Source organism: Herpailurus yagouaroundi, unplaced genomic scaffold (assembly GCF_014898765.1).
Source record: "Herpailurus yagouaroundi ecotype Mexico unplaced genomic scaffold, PumYag 29, whole genome shotgun sequence".
Taxonomy (NCBI): domain Eukaryota; kingdom Metazoa; phylum Chordata; class Mammalia; order Carnivora; family Felidae; genus Herpailurus; species Herpailurus yagouaroundi.
Window position 1 is genome coordinate 70736687 of NW_024412377.1, and position 14601 is coordinate 70751287.

The 14601-nt window shown below is 35.9% G+C and overlaps 1 protein-coding gene across 2 annotated transcripts in view; it reads right to left on the minus strand.

The window, feature by feature from the left end:
- The window catches only part of FER (FER tyrosine kinase), a 437513-nt gene that overhangs the window by 399512 nt on the left and 23400 nt on the right, over positions 1-14601 (minus strand). Inside the window, exon 2 of one of the 2 annotated variants that reach the window (XM_040447033.1) lies at positions 11963-12108. The exons of the other annotated variant lie outside the window; for it this stretch is intronic. The gene's annotated coding sequence lies outside the window, so the exon portion shown is untranslated. The remainder of the gene's footprint in view (positions 1-11962; positions 12109-14601) is intronic. 2 annotated transcript variants of the gene reach the window in all.

The window sequence follows — 14601 nt, forward strand, 5'->3', positions numbered from 1 at the left end:
TCTATGCCAAAGAAATGAATACATATCTTCACACAAAAACTTGTACACAAATGCTCACAGAAGATTTATTTATAGTAGCCAAAACATACCAAAACATACCAAAACATACCAAAACATACCAAAAGTGAAAACATACCATGGAATACTACCCACAGTAAAAACTATCCACAGAGGCCACCACTTGGATGAATCTCCAAGAACCCTACTGAATGAAAAAAGCTAATCCCAAAAAGTTCCATTTATCTAACATTCTTGAAATGAAAAAATTCTGGAAAAAGTACAGAGTAGGAGTTGCTTGGATTTATGGCTTGCAGAACAGAGTAGGGAAGTGAGTGTGGTCATAAAAGGGGAACACAAGGGATTCAATCAATGTTGGAACTGTTTGGTACTTTGATGATAGTAGTGGATGCATGAATCTAGACTAGTAATAAAATTTTACAGAACTTAATATACACACAACAAATGAGTACAATCAAAACAGACTACAGTTAAAAATCCTATTTCTATGAATAGGATTAGTGGAATGTGTCAACGTTAATACTCTGGTTGTCATTTTATACATAGTTTTGCAAAATGCTACCACTGGGGAAAACTGGACAAGGGATTATTATTTCATACAACTTCATGTTAATATACAATTACCTCAATAGAAATTCCAATATTTAGAAAAGTAATGCTCAGATCTCAAACTATAGGTCGGAGGAAGAAAAAGATGGAGAGGGCATCACACATTTAGCTACATTCTTCCAGAGTAAAACAGAGCTGCCTATGTTAACCCTGAGGAAGGTGAAAAAAATCTCAAGCAAAGCCTATGGTTATGCTGTAGCCAAAAATTACAGAGAGACAGAGACAGAGGGTGGGGTCAGGTGGGTGGTTACTTTATAGACTGATTTGTAATGTAAGTTCCAACTGGTCAGGGAAGTACTCTGCTCTGTTCCCCCACTGTATCTCCAGTGCTTAAAACTGTGCCCTGCATATTGTTGCATAAAAATCTCTTAAAAGAATTAGGTGGTTGAGGGGCGCCTGGGTGGCGCAGTCGGTTAAGCGTCCGACTTCAGCCAGGTCGCGATCTCGCGGTCAGGGAGTTCGAGCCCCGCGTCGGGCTCTGGGCTGATGGCTCAGAGCCTGGAGCCTGTTTCCGATTCTGTGTCTCCCTCTCTCTCTGCTCCTCCCCCGTTCATGCTCTGTCTCTCTCTGTCCCAAAAATAAATAAAAAAAACGTGAAAAAAAAATTAAAAAAAAAAAAAAAGAATTAGGTGGTTGAGGCTACACAGCATTGTACTAAGTAGTCCCTACTTTGCAGTCTTCATTCTTTAGGATACTTAATAATACTAGGTATTAATTTTACAACCCTAACCCACAGGTTCAATTTCAAACTCCTTTGTCTGGTAATCAAAGCTGGCCCCAGACAACCTTCTACCCTCAGCAACGATACAACTTCTTACTACTATGATTCCTTAAAAGTCTCTGTGCCTTTGCAGATGTTCCTTCAGTCGAAATGCTTTTCCTCCCTCATGTGCCTGGAGAATTATCCACAACTAAACTTTAAAGTAGTATTCTCTGTGAAGGCTTCTCTGACTATCCCCACAACCACAACCATCCAGGCTGACTTAGTGTTTCCTTTTCTCAGATCTCAGGGTTCATGTATGTATCTGTGATGAATATAACACTTCTCATGGTATATGTTAGCTATTTGTTGAGATACATTTCTCCCATTAAATTATGAGCTACATGGAAATAAGAATATCACATATTTTTCATTCTTATATCATTGGGGCTTAAGTTGCTACCTAGAATACAGTAGGCATTCAATTTATTGCAAATAATTATAAGAATTAACATATTTTTTAGATTTGTAAATGAAATTTTAAAATAAGAATATCTACAATTTTGATAGTAAGTACAAATCAGACAGGAACAGAATATTATACAAAAGTACATGCATGTTATTAGCAAAGATGTCTACTTTTAAATAGCATCTTTTAAAAAAATGAAAGTAATAGGGGCACCTGGATGGCTCAGTGGGTTGAGTGGCTGACTCTTGATTTGGCTCGGGTCATGATCTCAAGGTTTGTGGGTTCTAACCCCACATCAGGCTCTGCGCTCACAGCTCAAGCCTGCTCGGATCCTCTGTCTCCTTCTCTCTGCCCCTCCCCCACTTGCATGCATGCTCTCTCTCTCTCTCTCTCAAAAATAAATGAATATTTTAAAATATTTTAATTAAAAGTGAGAGTAATGAAACTAATAAACTATTGACTAGGTTTATTTAAATCTGTTTTATTCAGCTTGTTATTGAGAATCAAGTGAGTTACATTGACTTTTCAATTCACCTTAGTTATTAAACACTTTAAAACAACTATTAAAAATTGCTATATTTTCAAATATTAGAATTCATGTTGTAGTAAAGAAATCTATACATACTTTTAAACAAAAATGGAAGTTACAAAATAGCAAAATATAAAACAGATAACTAGTTACCTTGGTAGGATAATAGAATTCCCAAGTTATTTCTTGTAAGTACAAGGGTATATCCAAGTATTTGTTCTAAAACTTCTCCTGTTTTTCAACTTTTGGCTCCACAACTGGCAATGTTTACATTCTCTGAGTATACAGATGGAAATATGATTTTTATATAGTATACAGAAAGTTTAATCTGTACTGAATATTCTCCTTCAAGTAAGGGCGGCTTATTTTAACAGAGATGATGTCTTCTGGTCAAAAATATTTATTGAATTATTTTCTTTATTTTAACATTGATGAAGAGATTCAAATATACCAAGAAGGTATGCTAATTTTTAAAAATCTGCAAATAAGTAAATAACTGTGTAATAGAAATAGGAAATATTTCATTCGTTCTCCAAGAGATATTTTCACAAGTAGGCAAGAAATTCAACAGTTTGAATTTATAATCCGTGCCTAATAAAACCAATCAAAATCAGTATATGGTTCAAATTACTTTATCAGAATATGTTTATTCATTAATAAAAAACTATCAAATCATTAATCAGTTAAAGTACAAATATAATTACCTAATGGTATTTCTCACCTTTCATATGCTTCAATACTGACAAAAGTCGGAAACAGTAACTATTTGAACAAAATATTAAGCTGTCTGCAGCAAGACAGAAATAAAGTCACAAAAAGCCACCAATTTTGCAAGTAAGAAACAGGATTATAAAAAGCAAAAAAACTGACCTCATATGAATACAAAGTGAGGTGTTTTTTTCATAAGCATTAAACAGTCAGGAATGAATAGTCACCAAAGTGTAACTATGAAGACAATGTTATTCATTACCAGTTAATATATGCTGACCTTGGCCATCTTACAGAGTCAGTATTTAAAACACCTCTTATGCTTTATTTGAAAGTGCTGTTTTTAGCTTAATTTAAAATAAAAATTAATTCACCAGAAACAGCACTGGATTGTCCAGACAGCCTCCTGGAACAACATTATTGGATGATACTATTCCACTGAGAAAGAACATCATACAAGTCCATAAACAAATGAACAATATGCATGTTTTTAAAAGAACTGTTGTTTAATTTTAAAAATGTATTTGAAGTAATTATTTGGGGAGAACAGAATTATTAACAGAATTTTTATTCTTTCTTTTAAAGTATTAATATAAATCAACAACCATTTATTGAATAAACATGGGCGAGAGAGCATTAGGGTACAAAGATAAATAAATTCTGGATTGCTTCCTTCAAACAATTTACAGTGTATTAAGAATAAATAGACGTATTCAACATAGTATTGGAAGTCTTAGCCTCTGCAATCAGATAACACAAAGAAATAAAAGGCATCCAAATCAGCCAGGAGGAGGTCAAACTTTCACTCTTTGCAAATGACATGATACTCTATATGGAAAACCCAAAAGATTCCACCAAAAAACTGCAAGAATTGATTCATGAATTAAGCAAAGTTGCAGGATATAAAATCAATGCACAGAAATCAGTTACATCTTAATACACCAACAATGAAGTTACACCAACAACAAATGTTGTTGAGGATGTGGAGAAAGAGGATCTCTTTTGCATTGTTGGTGGCAATGCAAGCTAGTACAGCCACTCTGGAAAACAGTATGGAGGTTCTTCAAGAAACTAAAAATAGACCTACTCTATGACCCAGCAATTGCACTACTAGGCATTTATCCACAGGATACAGGTGTGCTGTTTCGAAGGGACACATTCACCCCCATGTTTATAGCAGCACTATCAACAATAACCAAAGTAGGGAAGAGCCCAAATGCCCATCGATGGGTGAATGGATAAAGAAGATATGATATGTATATATATCACATATATATCAAATCTTGCCATTTGCAACTATGTGGATGGAACTGGTGGGTATTATGCTAAGTGAAATTAGTCAGAGAAAGACCAGTATCATATGACTTCACTCATATGAGGACTGTAAGATACAAAACAGATGAACATAAGAGAAGGGAAGCAAAAATAATATAAAAACAGGGAAGGGGACAAAACATAAGAGACTCAAATATGGAGAAGAAACTGAGGGTTACGGGAGGGATTGTAGGAGGGGGGATGGGCTAAATGGGTAAGGGGCACTAAGGAATCTACTCCTGAAATAATTGTTGCACTATATGCTAACTAATTTGGATGTAAATTTAAAAAAATAATAAAATATTTGCTGAATTAAAAAAAAAGAACATGTCACAATATATACACATGTATCACATAATGTACCTTAAATGCACTATGTTATATGTTAAATGACAATGTTATATAGGTCAGTTATACCTCAAGGAAGCTGGTAAAAAATTTTTTTATTAAAAACAAAAGAATATCTCCAACAAGCCTTGAGGGGTATTTAAGAAAAGAGCACAGATACATGTATCTATCTGCAAACATGTATGCAGGAGGCAGCTTTGAAAACAGATAGTTCTGGGTGGAAATGCTAACTGTACCATTTAATAGCGGTGTAACTGCATTTTAATTAATCTCCTAGAAACTCAGTTTTCTTATCTTTAAAATGGGGATAGTGATACCTACTTTGCAGGGTTGTTATGAAGCTCAGATGAGATAAAGTATATAATGTGCCTGGCTTCAGAGAGACTTATTAAAAAGCAGTTACTAATAAAGCATGAGAGAGAGAAGGAGAGCACCCCCACAAGATAGAACATGAAGAGCAAGTGATGAAGCAGAGTTATTCTCCAAGAAGAAGTTTAAACATAAGTAAAGTGACAGGTAGGAAAATGAGGGACATGTTTATGAAACATTGCTAATCTGAAGGAAAAAAGGGAACAAAGGTTAAAAAGTTTATGTATATACATAAACTTAATACAATTAAGTATAGCCACATTGCATACTACCTTGTATGGCCTAAATTCTAGAAATGTAACCATTATCTAGATACCTCTTAACCTTTAAACTCTTACTAGGTAATCAATTATTATAAAAGAGCTCAGTGTTCAAATTAAAGCCAAACAATCTTTTTCTCTTCAAAGACAGCAGCAATACAGGAGAAGTCAAAATAATTTCAAAATCCATATGTGTGCTTTCAAATAGGTTCATTAAAGGCATACCATAGCAGAATGGCATCTATTAAAGTTTCATCAGTTATAGTTGAAATGAACTAAGCCAAAGCAAGACAGCCTCTCAGAGAACCCAGATTAGGCTGACCCTGCACCACTGTTTAGAACATGGAAGGAAGGAAAAAAAGAACATGGAGGAAAATCAGTTCCATTTTTGGCTTCTTTGTATAATTCAATCTTTTCCCAAAAGGCAAGGCCCAATCCCCACTCCTCCTCTATCCTTTCTCTATAGTCATGTCTTCCCAAATTATTTTTCTAGAATTCCATTCGGTTTGTAAATAAACTCCTAAATCTGTACACTTCAACTGCTTACCCTATTTGAAATCTGGCTCCCCAAAAATACAGTGTTCACAGGTGGGGGCTACCCTCTCCCTACATTCCGCCACCCATATCCATGGGAATTGGGTGGGGGAGGGGCGATAGTGAAAGGATGGGTAACACTATCCTGATTCTTTAGTGCCATTTCCAAATCATTGCTCTTCTAATCTCATTCAAAATTTTCTTCTCCTAAGTCAGCTTTACCCCATCTAGCTTTGTTGTCTCCAAATCTTCCTTTCAATCTCCACTTGTCCCCCAATGTTATCCTCTAACCCAACTCTTATCTTCATCCATGGAGATTCTAACCTCTATAGTCTTTCTCTTCTCCAAAGATCCATTCAATCCAGCTTCATTCCAACCATCCACCGCTATTGCCCATAGCCTAAATCCAAAACAGTTTCATCTCTGCAATGGTAAACTGTAATATTCTAGTTCTAGGCCATAAGCTACTATTTACCATTTTTTTGGTACTATTAACTCTTACTATACCTATTCTTCAATCTGAGAGAGATCTCCAGCTGAATTCCCTAATATTGATCAGGACACCCTATATTCTCTCTTTAAGGGTGATGCCACTTATTACCCAGAACTAGGGTATTTTTAAGAGTACAATAGCATACTACTCTTTATTATTCTGTGACAACGGATATAAACCTGGACTGTCCCAACACCAGGGCATGAAACCCCCTAACTTCTTTCCCTACACATATTAAATCAAATGACTTCCCCTGATTTTCTTACTACTGCATTTGTCCTAACAACCTCCAGCTCTGATTCAATTCTCCTTCATTTCCCCTAGCCATTTTTTTTCAATGTTTATTTATTTTTTTTTTTTGAGAGAGACAGAGACAGAATGCTAGTGGGTTAGGGGCAGAGAGAGAGGGAGACACAGAATCCGAAGCAGGCTCCAGGCTCCGAGCCATCAGCACAGAGCCCGAAGCGGGGCTCGAACCCACGAGCTGTGAGATCATGACCTGGGCTGAAGTTGGACGCTCAACCGACTGAGCCACCCAGGCGCCCCATCCCTTAGCCATTTCTTTAAAAAGCTTAGCTAACTCCTACCAGTACTTCAGGAGTATGTTCATATCGCCACCTCCAGGCAGGTTTCTTGGCCTCTGCTCTTTGTTATCAAAGAGCAGTAATGACAGTGTGTCCTATTCATGGTTACATGTTCGTGTACTCAATAAATCTTAAAGTTTCACTTTCTTATGTGTTAATTCTATAATGCATAATATGAAAAATGATTACTTTTATAATTTAATATAGTTTAAATAAATAAATAACTACTTCTAAATTAACAGCAATTAAACTAATAAAACTTTTAGCAGGCATTTTTCTTATTCTAAGTTCCCTAAATGTTAACATTCAATTACTCTGATTTTAGGCTACTATCCTCTGCTAGTGTTTCCATCCTCCTAAATATCCAATAACTTTTGGAATTATATGGAGCATAGGTAAAATAGATAAGGAGGAAAAGCAAATATCAAAACATGGGCATCAATGATTTTATTTGTAAAACTATACAAACATAAATATGTGTGTTTTAAAATATATATATATTTTTTGAAAGTCCAACTTGATGTACATCAAACTGTTAACATTAGCTACTTGTGAAGAGTGAGACCTGGAATAGTAAGATGAATGTCACTTTGTATTTTATGTATTTCTAGTTTGTATTTTTATCATAAGCATGTATTCATTTTATAATATAAACACATATAAGGAAAAGGAAAGATTTCCCAACAAACTTTTTAAGACTGAATATTAAGAACGTAAAAATCAAATTCACAGATGGAATGCTTAATATTAGAAAACATTTCTCTTTTAAATTTTTTTTTTAACGTTTTTATTTATTTTTCGGACAGAGAGAGACAGAGCATGAACGGGGGAGGGGCAGAGAGAGAGGGAGACACAGAATCGGAAACAGGCTCCAGGCTCTTAGCCATCAGCCCAGAGCCCGACGCGGGGCTCGAACTCACGGACGGCGAGATCGTGACCTGGCTGAAGTCGGACGCTTAACCGACTGCGCCACCCAGGCGCCCCAAAACATTTCTCTTTTAAATATACTTATTTTATTTAGAAAATGACAAAGGTGCTTACATCATGCTAGCTACTTCTCTGAAAAAGAACCCAATTGTATTCCCACTCATGGAATGCTCTGGTTTCATCTCTGGTCGTTCTCCCAGACTCCTGAACCAATTCCTGCTCTAACTGAGCACCTCAACAATGAATCGATCAAACCGGATCCCACCATTACTGTGGTTTCCCAGCACAGGAATCTGTCTTTTTGCACTAGGTCTTAGTAAAAGTCTTTCTTTCTTTCATCCATCCATCCATCCATCCATCCACCCATCCATCCATCCAGTAAGTATTTATTCAATGTCTACAATATGCCAGGTACTGAGTAAAGTCCTGGGTACACATAGATTTAAAAAAAAAAAAAAAATACTGGTCACAGACTCCGGGAGCTTATCAGAGGAAAAGCAGTTCTAACACATAGCAATAACTATAACGAATTCCTGTGCAAAGTGTAGTAAAAGCATAGAACTATAATCCAAGCCTGGCTGGAACAAAATGAAGAAAAAACCTACACAGATCTCCCTAAACCACCTTGAGTAGTCCCTTCCTCCTTGACACTTTCTTCTTTCCTCTCAACTGTAAAATGTCACTCTCCCCTCTTTAAAAATGCTGCTTAATATTTACCTCCCACTGCTCCCCCCCACCAAAATACCACTTGTTCCTAAATGCCATTTAACGCTTAAAAAAAAAAACAACCAAATCTGTAAAACTCAAAACCAAGCAAGGAAAGAAGAACACTCACTGAATGCCAGCTCTACATAAGTACCAGAGAGAGCAGGTACTTCAATCCTTTCTCACTGTGCAGAGCTCTGGTCGTCTCTACTAATGTGCTTATTTATCATTTGCATTCTAATCTGCTTCCCACTTGAAACTGTGCATTTTTCCAAGACAAAATCTTAGCCTGCTACTGCTTTATAATGTATCATAATAATATCCATGGTGACTAGATATACATCCCTAGGTTAGAAGGTGGGGGTGGGTAATGGTGGGAAGTAGAGGAATTTCTTCAGAATTATGATTTGTTGTTTTGTTTCAGATTTCTGTTGTTTTAAATGAATTTCAATAGCTGACTGGGGCCATTGGATCAAATACAATGTAAATTTCCTACATTGTCTACTTAAGGTTGGGATGATGGTTTAAAAAAAAAATAAAAGCTTGGAATAAATAAACAATTTTATCTCCAGCAACCTCAGAGAACTGGAAGGAAAGAAGCAAACTGCAAATAAGTTTTAGATGAATAATGTTCTAAGAAACTAGGCAATTCCCTAGAGAGACATTAAGTATATACACACACTATATCTCTTAAAGAAAACATGGATCAAGAAAAACAAAAAAGAGGGACTGTTCAAAATTAAAAGAGAATAAAGAATCAAATGCAATGCATGAAACCTGACTGAATCCTAGATTCATAAATTTAGGAAAAAGTTTTAGGGACAAATGGGGAGATCTCAATAAGGACCATTATATTAAACATATTTTTAAATAATGTTAATTTTCTCATTTGTGATATTGATATTATGAACATGCAAGAAATTATCCACGTTCCCATGTAAGATACGCATACTAAAAATTGTATATTATAATCTCTCCAGTACAGTTTCAAATGATTTTAAAAATATATAATATATAAAGAGAGAAAAAGTGGCAAAATTTCAACAGTGAGTGAATATATAAGAAAGGTAATATGGGTGCACACTGCCTATATCTTCCACTGTTCTACAGCACTCAACATTTTCATTATGAAATGCTGATGGAACAGGAAGATAGTGTGAGGGGAGGCCAGCTAGACTGAAACATAAGGAGTATAAGCAGCACTGGTCTCAGCAAATGTGAAAACCAGCTGTGTGATCATGGGCAGGTCACAGAACCTCTCTAGGTCTCCGCTGAAAGAGGAGGAAGTAGATGATCTTTAAGATCCTTCCATCTACATATTTCCCATATGCTACAACTTTTCTCAGCTCTAGAACTCAAAGGGTAACCATATGCAAAGTAGAAAACCTCAATGGTCTATTGTAAGGATAAAATAAAGTATTTAAAACAGCTAGCCAAAAGCCTTTCACATAAAACAGAAACAATAAATAGTAATTCCTCTCTTTCAAAATATATTAAAAAGTCTTTACAAAAAACAAAAAAGACAGAACTACTAATAAAAGAAATAAATAAAATAAAAACAAAAACTCATATAAATTAAATTTCAGGGGGAAAAGCAAAACAAAGTATTAAGCAGTACATATTACAAATTTGCCAGATGGTTTTATTTCCAGCACTAACATTATTTCTAACATTACAATTAATTTCCCTTTCAGTGAAAGAACCAATCTTTGACATAATGGTAAAGATAGTTATCTAAAAGATTTCTGGACAAGATGCCAGCATCCACCCAGTTGCTCAAAACCCAAAAATCTTGGAGTCATCTTCAGAATGTTCTGTTTCCACACCCAAACTATTCAAAGTCCCATACATTCTGATTCAGATCCATTTCAAATCCATCCATCTCTCTGTCTCATGCTGCTAGCACCTTATCAGGCCACTACTATTCACCTCAGCAACTAAAACTGCCAGCTTTCACTTTCACCAGGCCGGCCCATTCCTCACACAGCAGCTCAAATGATGATATCATTTAAAATAAAATACAAACTTCTTTCCAAACCCTTCAAAGCCCTGCATATTTCTATAACCTCTTCCTACCCATCTCTGCCTCCCTCACTAATTCAGCCACACTGGGGTTTTTTCTGTTCCTCAAACTCACCAATTCTCCTGCTCCAAAGTCTTTGTACCCACTAATCCCTTATTCCCTCCATCACCTCCAGCTTTACTGAGATATTATTGACATATAACATGTAAGTTGAAGATGTACAATGTGATGATTACATATATGTATAAAGTCCAAAATAATTGCTACAATAAAGTTAGTTAACATCTCCATCTCTTCACATAATTATGAGTGTGTGTGTGTGTGTGTGTGTGTGTGGTGATAACATTTAAGACCGACTCTTAACAAATTTCAAGCATATAATACAGTATTGTTAATTATACTCACCATGTTGTACATTATATCCCCAGATCTTATTTATCTTATAGCTGAGAGTTTGTACCATTTGACCAGCATCTCCCCATTGCCCCTATTCCTCAACTCTTGGCGACCACCATTCTAACTCTATTTATATGAGTTTAGGCTTTTTAAGATTTCACATATAAGTGAGAACATACCATATTTCCTTTCTCTGCCTGACATTTCACTTCGCTATTCCTTCTCATGAGAATGCTTTCCACATCAAAAACACCATACACATACACACACACCACCTACTCTGGAAATAGTTCCTTCTCATATACAGGTGAATCTTAAACATCAACTCCTTTTGTGACCACCCTATCTAAGGCAGCTCCTACTTCCTTATCTCCAAATTATCTGATTTTTGCTTTCCTTCAAAAAAGTGTATTACAATTAATTTTTATTTTGTCAGTTCATTTTTAAGCCTGTCCCCACTCCTTTAAAATATAAGCTATAAGGATGGAATATGCAGCTTATTCATCATCATATCCACAGAAGCAGCAACCTGTCTACTACTTAACAGAAGCCTGTCAATGTACATCAAACAAATGAATGAAATAATAAATGAATATAGGACTGTGTTAAACAATGGAATTAATAATGCTATTAATAGAAATACAGAAACCAGAAGGAAGAGCAACTGTTTGAGAAGAAAATAAGATATATTGAGCTTGGTGAGGTGCTTGAAAATATAGGACTAGTGGACATACAGGCTGCAAAAAGATATAGACTGGGATTCTGCTGATTGTAAATGTTAGTTTAAAAAAATAATAATTATATCACAAATGAGATAAAATTCTGTAGGATAAATGACAAGCAAAAAACAACATAAATATAAAATGATTGCCTAGGTACAATAATCTAACACAAATACTACAAAACCAAGACAAATCAAAACTGTTTCACAGTTTCAGTTTTTAGCAATTCACTAAGAACAGTAAAGTACTCCTACCTTACTACTATTCATTGCTGGTCATATCTTAGCTAAAGTAGCAGGTCCATGTTGAAGGATTACACATTAGGGATGAGGAACACACTTGAGAAAATGTGCAGTGAAGTCTCACGGGAATGACCATAAGTCTGGCCAGAAAACATGAGCTGCAAGAAGAAATTCAAGGAGTCAGAAATGTTAACTACAGAGAAAAAGGTAAAAATGTACACATAGAGTATAGTAGGCTACTATTGGAATTTAATTGTGACAGTGTATCAGAGTCAGTCCATTAAGAATGCTATACTCACCTAGCTTATCTACCCTGTTTACTCTCCCCCCTTTCCATAACCTTTTCAATGAGTAACGCCTTACTTTCTCCTGTAACCTATTCCCTCAGTTTTCAATAGGTAATTCATGTTTTTCTCCATTTTTACAGCATAAAACTAATTTCAAGTTTGAAGCATGTCAAAAGAAGCAAGGTTCTCAAAACTAGAACTGGGAAATCTAATTTGCACATAACGAGAGTATTATTACATCCCTCTTCTTCCATTAAACTGTGACAAGATCGGGGACAGGGATTATTATCTTAATACAGCCATCATCCTACATAATACATGGAACACTTGAGCCACCAAACAAGCGAGTACTGAATCAATGAAATTCCAAACTAAATTATGGCTTTCCCTGACTTCTGCACTTTGGTGTAATGTGAGGCTTTGACAAGAGTTTCTACATTAAATGATAGAATTCATGACTTCAAATGATACTTAAATGAAAATTTTAATCATGCTTCTCTTTTATACTGCTATCAATAGCATATCTTCAATTAAACCCCTTAGACACAGTAAACAGTGTTACTTATAAATATTTCCAAAGAACAAAATGTATGAGTGTATACTTAAATGTACATATTATATATGTTATCTAAATTCCACTCCAGAGACAGACTGCAAAATTACTGGACAATCCACTTAATTTGAATTTTTTTTAGCCACTTCTCAATCAGCAAAGATAGTTGAGAATTACCCAGAATTTCATGATTTGGTCTTTCACTATAATATAGAAACAGTTATTTTCAAAGATGTAAGGACAAGAAAGACAACTATTCAACTAAGGTTTCATGTCCAACACGCAGCAGTATCAAGTGTCCTGTTCAAGGAAGCTAGTCAAAGCAGCCACATGTTATTTATGTCTCACTCTCCAACTCAACTCATGTCTATAATTTTTATTTTTCAATGAAAAAAAAAACCTATTTTCCAGTTGATATTGAAATCATTTTGATTAAAAAATAAGTAACAACTTCCTTCGTAGCATTTCTAAATACAACATTTCTTTCTTTGAACTTACTATAAACCTATGAACAAAAAGTATATTCCTTGTGTTACTTCTAAGATATTACCATCCTCATCAGAACTCAGCAAAGATTTCTATAGACAAGTTTGTGGCGCCTGGGTGGCTCAGTCAGTTAAGTGTCTTCACTCCTGATTTCAGCTCAGATCATGATCTCATGGTTTGTGACTTCAAGCCCCACATGGGGCTCTGTGCTGATAGCACAGAGCTTGCTTGGGATTCTGTCTCCTTCTCTCTCTCTCAAAATAAATAGAAATAAACTTTTAAAAAAAGATTTCTATAGACACGTTGAAAATGCACAATTACTACTTTGTGGTGTACCTTAATCTTCCTCACCAACTTCCCCAACTACATAGGCCACCATCTTTAACTCACAATCATAGTAAAAATATAGTTTCTATTCCTTAAATAGGCTTCTCTTCATGACTAGGACTACAGTGAGGTATGAGGGGTGTCTAGGGTGCACGATCAATGGAGACTTTCACTCTCAGGGTCATACAAGAGCCACCCTGTAGCTGCATGACAATGAAAGCCAGTACCTTCTTAAATTTTCTGTCTTAGGCATCTAAATAGGTATGGCAGTAATGCCTATATATAAGATTCTAAATTGTTTTTTAATGAGTTTGAGTTGCATGTGCATACAAGTGACAGACTTATGTTGTTTTTTACTCCCCTTCTTTCGGTAGCAGCATCTCAATTTTCTTCTGTTGAACTACCCTTCTCTTATTTTCAATCCATGTAGTTTGAGTGACACTAATCATTCCCACTCTCAGATTCCTAAAATAAGCACAAAGTTCCTAGAATACGTGCATAACCCAGGCCTGGAAAGTCAGCATATTTCCTTCCCCAAGCAGTAGTTCAGGAATGGGTACATGACCCAATTAGGCAACTAAAACTCCCAAAAATTTTGCCAGAACTAATTAGAAAGTTCTCTTTTGGCTGAGGTTGCTGAACTGAAAGAACACAGTAAGTACCCACTCACCAGAGAGCCAACCCAGAGAAGACAAAAGCCAAGAGACAGAAAGAGAATGAAAGTTCTGAAAATATTTTGTCCCTAAATCTAATTACACACACCTTTGTTCTGGTGAATTCAGATGTGAATAGATGTAGCTGCTAGAACTTTAGAATTACTGTTGAGAAACAATTCTCTCTGGATTTCTCATGTTCCTGCGCAATCAGAGACTTCTGAGCAAAAGGTACTACAGGGGGGCGCCTGGGTGGCGCAGTCGGTTAGGCGTCCGACTTCAGCCAGGTCACGATCTCGCGGTCCGGGAGTTCGAGCCCCGCGTCGGGCTCTGGGCTGATGGCTC